Consider the following 7,875-nt stretch of genomic DNA (forward strand, 5'->3'; position numbering starts at 1 on the left):
ATAACCAAATTTGACTTTGGAAAGGAGCTGTTACTGTCCTAGCATAACCTTTTTTTAGGAGAAGCATCTTGTGGTATTCATGGCTGCCTTCTGGTGTATATGCAGCCAGCATGAAGGGGGGAGCAACCACATTAGTTGTTGGGTTTCCTTGGAGAGCTGGTGTTGTCATAGCAACTAGATGCTGCCTTGGGACCAAAATTTTAAAATAGCTATAATTGTTTTTAAAAGCTTGCTCTATCACTCCCCCAGAGCCATGTGACTGCTGTTGTCACAGGGACTTAGAGTAGGCACTAGTTCTTCCACATCTTGAGATCCAGGTAACTACTTCTTGTTGTAGGGGTGCTAACTGCCAGGGAAACTAGGAAAGCTACAGTTTAGTTTTCTATGGTACTCTGGCCCACAGGTTTAAAAAGCTTTATCCATTCCTTTTGAAGAGTTGTATAAAGAAACTTTATTTTGAGACTTTACTCTTACAGCCTAAAACCTTTCAATTTATAGACTTGTTTCTAGGATCTTAGATTTGCCTAGACTTGTCCTTTCTCTGGTGAGGGTGTTTAAATCTTTGTACCCTATACCTTCCTCATTAACTTACGTTTCCTTATAGTCCTATTACTAACTTGGTCCAGCTTCTAGTAACTTTTGCAGTACCAGTGGAGGGAGCTTAGACTCCAAAAATATAATCCTAAATTGTAATGGATCTTCACGTAGGTGAAATGGTGTTATTTGATTTAGCCAATTCAAAATATTCCACTATTCCTAATCATGATTCCTAACATTCTTAGCATCCCTCTGACTCCTTGATGGCTTTCTTAAAGTACATAATTAGATGAAGGGAGCAGTTAGCTGGGTGGGGATTGGATTGTGTTAGCAGTGTCAAGTTAAAATTTTAGCAGGGATTAATTTATAGGTTTAACTCTTGATCTTCATTGCCATATACCTGAAATCAGATCTTGAAGGAACTGGGAAACAGAATGTCAAATTATGATGAAGAAGGGAATAGAGCTTTGCTTACCTGATAAAGTACCATAGTAGAAAGTTCTGGGCATTCAAGGTAGATAAACATGTGCTAGAAAGGGAGGAAACCAAAGGATAGATATGTGTTTAAAGGAGGACTAGGGAAAAACTAAAGACAAACTTTGCTTTGGGAGGAAAGGTCCTTGGAGAATGGTAACAACTGCTATTGTTAAACTGCAAGGTTTCCCCAGAAACTGCCTTTCTTTTCACTTTTCCACCTGAGGATAACTGAGAAAATTTGATCCTTGTTCCCTGACTTTTGAGCTTGAGAATGTCCAGAGGACAGACAGAATGGTGAAGGGCTCCAGTAGCATAGCAGAAGTATTGATTGAGGCCCTGGGGATGGTTAACTTGGAGAAAAGATGATTTAGGAGGAGAGGACATAATAGCCTTCCTGAATTAGAGGGGTTATTATTTTAAGGAAGGATTATGTTAGTTCTGCTTGTACCCAGAGGGCAGAATTACAAGTAACTTGTCTAAGTTGTATAGAGAAAATTTAGATTTGATATCAAGGAAACCTTCCTAACAATTAGGACTATCCAACAGGAGTGGCCTGACTTACCTCAGGGTGTTTGTGTTTGTGTGTGTGTGTGTGTGTGTGTTTGTGTGTGTGTGTGTGTGAGAGAGAGAGAGAGAGAGAGAGAGAGAGAGTAAGTGAACGTTTATCTTAAGAGCTTTGGTCAAGAAATTCAAGATCTTTCAAAGAATGAATGTTGAAAATATCTTTACATGTAATTGAAAAAAATAAAAAAGATCTTTGAGCAGAAGCTGGATGACTCCTTTGGGTATTATTAAGGGGGATGCTTATTCAGATAAAGTTCAACTAGATAGTTTTTGAAGTTTCTACCTACTCTGGGATTCTGTACTGGTGAGGACTTTTTTTTTAATTCTTCTGAACTACTGGCCAGAACTATGTTTTATTTATAATCTTTGCTAATGGGATTTTGTCCCCTGGAGTGCTGTGTGTGTGTGTGTGTGTGTGTGTGTGTGTGTGTGTGTGTCCACATTGCCATTGTAGGGTGGGTGTAATGAGCTTTTCATAAATCTCTCTAGTTTAAATTCCTAACTAAGGAAACCCTGGTAATGTCAATTTATGGTTCTTGTCTCTCCCCAAATGCCCAAAGCAAAACTACACATTCCCAATATTACCAAAACACCTTCTAGGTATGTCTTCATGGGGGAAATTCTGAGCCCAAGGACAATATCTGAGCCTAAGGACGGTATAAGAAGACCCTCCAACCCTTCCCACAGGGAACCATACAGGCTTTGTAACATAGAGTGAGACCCTGTTTTTGGTCAAGGTTGCTAGTAAATTCATCAGATCTCCCTAGTAGGCTCCAACTGACCTAAGGGGAAAGATCTCACTGTCTCCAGAGACTTGACTGATCTTTCCATTTGCCTTTATTCCAATGTGACTTGTAGTGCCGAACAAGAGTAAAATTTAGACTTTTGCTCCTGCACATTGGCTTTGCACTTCTTAGCTCCTTCCTCAGTTAATATAGTTCATAGTCCCTAATTCAACAGTTTCCTTTCAATCTAGTATCCTGCCCTTTGAGACTCTGGTCTCCTTTGCTGTCTCTTTTGCCATTTTCATGTGCCATCCAGAGAGTGGCAGCCAGAATGCTTGTCACTGATGCCAACCTTGGACACAGCCCCGCTACCTTCCAATCTGCATGATTCACTCTTATCTAAAATGTCACCATTTTAGCAACTTTGGTGATTACTGCTTGGTGCATATGATCTCCTCTAGGCAGTGTGAGTGTGTGGGCCTCTCTTCAGGTTCCTTGCATGTGTGTGTTCCTTCATTGCCTTAGTCACATATCTCTTCTTATACATGCAAGGGCTCCCAGAGATGCCCCTGTCAACAAGAGGAGAAGCTTCTCTGTATCTCCTCTATATGTCCAAACTTTTCATTACTCCTCAACCTGTAAAAATGACTTGAACATGGTACATGCTTAGTAGATATTTATTAAGTTGAATTGGGAAGCTACATTGAGAAAGTTTACTTAAGAATTAAAGAAGCAAACTGAAGAAGTTAGCACTTGGTGTCATGGGGTCTGAGTTTGAATTCAGGGTCTGATAATTAAAACCTACTTGGTCAAGGTGCTTAACCTTTCAAAATTTCAGCTTCTTTATCAGTAAAGTTTGTGTGTGTGTGTGTGTTTGTCTGGTTCTGTGCATCTGTGTGGCCTTGATTAGTGATGTCAGACAAATAGAAACAGATCCCTTGTGGACTATGGGTTGAATCAGAAAATACAGATTGACATCTTCTCTGTTGTATATGTACTTTGTTAAACATTTTCCAGTTACATGTTAATCCGGTTCAGGTTGCTGGGGAGTTTGCTGCCAGTTTACCTAAGTTTGACACCTCTTCACCAGATGGATTCTGCAGACACACAGACTGGGATTGATCCTTGAGATCTGACTCCATTGGGTCATGCCCTGACCTGGCTTTTTCCAGGAAAATCTCTTGGGGGTGGAAAAAAACTTTGGTATGGTTTGTGTCTAAGGACACAAGTGAGGGTTCCCTCTTACAGATGGACTCAGTGTACTATATAGATTTGGGGATGGAACAGCTTTTTATTTTGTCCACCTCAGAAAACACATAAGATGCAAAGAAATACAGGGAACAAAACACTCAACTCATTTTACTTTCTTTTACTACCCTGGACAGTATGTTTCCCTCTCATTTTGGACCTGCACCCAAGTGTCAGTCATCAAACTCTCCTTTTTCCTCCAGGTTATAGTCCTTAAACTCAACCGCTAGGTATCCTGTAAGCAGAGGGAAATGACATCTCCAACATGTTTATCTCTCAGCCTAGTAGGGCTTTGCCCTAGGAACTCTTCATCATGGGGCTGCCCTCTGTGGCTAAGACCTCTTTTATTTCCTGCCCCCTAGACTGTTTTCCAAAATAAGTAAGACTAGGCTTACCTCTACCTGTTTCTTCTACCTGGTGTGGTACCATCTTCTTCCTTTTTTTTGCAAGACAGTGGGGTTAAGTGGCTTGCTCAAGGCCACACGGCTAGGTTATTAAGTGTCTGAGGTCAGATTTGAACCCAGGTACTCCTGACTCCAAGGCCAATGCTCTATCCACTATGCCACCTAGCTGCCACCTGTGGTGCCATTTTCTATAGATCTCATGGGTCACAAAAATCACTATCTGATAGAAGGCTGAACCTTATGGAAAGATTTTGAACAGTATAATCCTATAGTTCCCTCAATGAAGTTCTCTCCTGCCATTTATATTCTGTTTGGATTCAGTGCTAAATATTTTTTCCCATCCCAGTGATTTTGAATGACTAACTGCCAGTATACAAACTGTTTCCTGTCCTCATCTCTCAATTCACTCAACTCAATCCACTTCACACCCATTCATCCCCACTGTGTCCCACTTAAGATCTAATTGCCCTTTCTAATGTGCTCTCTGCAATGTCTATTCTATTATACACACAGTTCCTTATATCTTAAACCTATTTTTCCTTCCATCTTCTAACCCTCACCAAGATGTGGCTCCCAAACAAAGACACCTGCTGTTCCAGTATATATTCCTGACTCATTTCACAGAGGGGAGAGTCTGAATACTCTGTTGCTCATTGTCAGTTCCAAACCCTCCCTTTAGCACTCTGTTGCCTCTTCTTAAAAGATTTAGTCTGAGATATCGTTCCTCCTCATTGACTTCAGTGCCTGCTTCACCAATTTTCTCCTTCCTGTATTTTCCCCTCATATTAGTAGACTTCAACATATATATTGATATTCCTTAAGATAATTTAGCTTTCCATTTCCTCAGTCTAATAAATTTCATGACCTATTCTCCCATTCCACAGCTATACAATGAGATGGCCACAACTGTGACTTTGCCATCATCCATAAATATTCAAGTTCCATTTTCATGACCTCTGGAATACCTTTATTTCATGAGTCTTTTGTCATTCCATGTTTCTCTGAATATTACAACCCCCTGTATCTACTGGAAATAAAAAATTCTATTCAATAATATAATTAAAAATTACATTCAATGAAAGGCCATGAAAGAAAGAAATTTATATTCTTTAGCATTAATTGGGGACTAAATAGATTAATGCTAAAAGAATTGGTGTTCAAAGAACAAATAAAAGCAATGGATAATTTTTGTTTAAGCTAATAAGTTAAAGAAGCCCTTATGAGGGTAACTAGGTGGTGCAATGGAAAGAGCACTGACCCTGGAGTCAAGAGGACCTGAGTTCAAATCCAGACTCAGATACTTCATAATTACCTAGCTGTGTGAATTTGGGCAAGTCACTTAACCCCACTGCCTTGCAAAAACAAAAAACAAAAAGTCCTTATTTAAAACTCCAAATTTTGATCAGCAAAAGACAGAAAGCACAGACCAGTGAGTTGGTATTGCAATTAACAAAAATCCCAAACAGATGAAAAATGTTATCCATCTGCAGAGAAGGAACTGCTGGAGTCTGAATGAAGATTGAAGCATACTTTTTAATCTTTCTTTTTTCTTTCACAACACAACTAATAAGAAACATATTTTGCATGACTACACATATAATCTATATCAAATACTTGTCAATTAAGGGAGGAGGAGGGAGAAGGAAGGAAAAATTTAGAAGCCCAAATTTTTAAGAATGAAAGTTAAAAATTGTTTTTGCATGTAATTGGGGAAAATATTAAATAAGGAGAAAAATTTCTCAAACCAAACCAAATCTAGGAAATAAAATTATAAAAATCCACACCAAAACTGAATGTTTGAAACTCAAACAAGACTAAAAAAATTGAAAGCAAAAGCAACATTGACTTAATAAATATGAGAGCTAGATTTAAAAGTAAATAAACCATTACCTAGTTTGATTTTTAAAAGAAAGGAAAACAAACTTATTTCAAAAATGAAAAAGAATTCACAGCAAATGAAGAAATAAAGGAAATTAGATACTATTTTACCAAATTATATGACAATAAAATGCATAACCTAAGTGAAATGGATAATTATTTTCAAATATGTTAAATGCCCAGATTGACAAAACAAAAAAAGTAATTTAAATCTCAGAAAAAAATTGAATGAGCCACAAATTAAGTTATTAAAGAAAACCTCTCTTGGACCAGATTGATTAGCAAGTCAATTCTATCAACTGTTTAGATAACTGTATGAAATAGGAAAAAGAAAAACGAGTTCCTCCTAAATTCCTTCCATATTACAAATATGTTCTCAATAGCTAAACCAGAGAAAAGTAAAACAAATTTAAAAATGAGACCAATATCTCTAATGAACACTGATGCAACATTTTTATATCAAATTAGCAAGGAGGCTTTAGTGGCATATTACAAAGATTATTAACAAATCTGAAATATACCAAGAATTCAGTGTCAGGACAATATTAAAAAAATACTAATATATACCAGTATATAAAATTTTTAGAGGACTCTACTTACCAAAACACATACACAGAAACTATGTGAATACAACTGTAAAACACCTAACAGAAACAGGATAGACTTAAATAATGAGAGAAATATTAATTGCTCATGGTTAGGTAGAGCTAATAAAATCAATATTATAATAGTATCTCAAGTCAATAAACAATTATATTCTTACACAGCACTTAACATTGGAGGTACAAAGAAAGACAAAAATTTCACATTTTAATGGGGAGATGACATGCAAATATGTATAATATGTACATACATGATATTGTTAGTAGGAGGTGATTGAAAAGGGAATGACCTCTTACAGATTTTAGTGGAAACATGAAAGACTAGAAAGCTGGAAGCAGAGTTGAGGAGGAAGAGCATTCCAGATACAGGACAACTGTCAGATAAAAGGCATGGAGTTTGGAAATTAAATAATAACAAACAACAAGAAAGTTTTTGTTCATCTGGATTGTAGACTGTCTCATGAGAAGTAAAGTATAAGTAGATTGGACACTTAGGAAGAGGCCAAGTTGTAAAGGGTTTTAAAAAACAGAATATTTTATATTTGATCCTGGGGGTTATTGGTGTGGTCTGTGTGTGTGTGTGTGTGTGTGTGTGTGTGTGTGTGTGTGTGTGTGTGTGTGTGTGTGTCTGTGTGTGTCTGTGTGTCTGTGTGTGGTGCTTTAAGATTAGTTGGCTGTTAATACCACTACTGGGTCTATGCCCTGAAGAGATGATGAAAAAGGGTAAAAACATCACTTGTACAAAAATATTCATAGCAACCCTGTTTGTGGTGGCAAAGAATAAGAAATCAAGTAAATGTCTTTCTATTGGAGAATGGCTTAGCAAACTGTGGTATATGTATATCATGGAACACTATTGTTCTATTAAAACCCAGGAGGGAATGGGAATTCAGGGAAGCCTGGAGGGATTTGCATTAACTGAGATGAACAGAACCAGAAAAACACTGTACACCCTAACAGCAACATGGGGGCAATGATCAACCTTGATGGACTCGCTCATTTTATCAGTGCAAAAACCAGGGACAATTTGGGGTTGTCTGCAATGGTGAATACCATCTGTACCCCAGAGAAAGAATTGTGGAGTTTGAACAAAGACCAAGGACTATTACCTTTAATTTAGGAAAAAACAAAACCCTGATATCTTATTGTCTGATCTTGCTATCTCTTATACTTTATGTTTCTTCCTTAAGGATATGATTTCTCTTACATCACATTCAATTTGTGTATTACATGGAAACAATGTAAAGACTAACAAATTGCCTTCTGTGGGGGTGGGGGGGAGGGAAGTAAGATTAGGGAAAAATTGTAAAACTCAAAATAAAAAAATCTTTTAAAAAAGATTAGTTGGCTGTATAAGTGGAGAATCAATTTGTTAAAGAATTATTTTACAGAGCTAAAAAACAAAAAAATCTAAAAACAAAAGGTCAAGAATCTCAAGGG

The sequence above is a fragment of the Macrotis lagotis genome, chromosome 7 (assembly GCF_037893015.1).
Source record: "Macrotis lagotis isolate mMagLag1 chromosome 7, bilby.v1.9.chrom.fasta, whole genome shotgun sequence".
In the NCBI taxonomy this organism is placed as follows: Eukaryota; Metazoa; Chordata; class Mammalia; order Peramelemorphia; family Peramelidae; genus Macrotis; species Macrotis lagotis.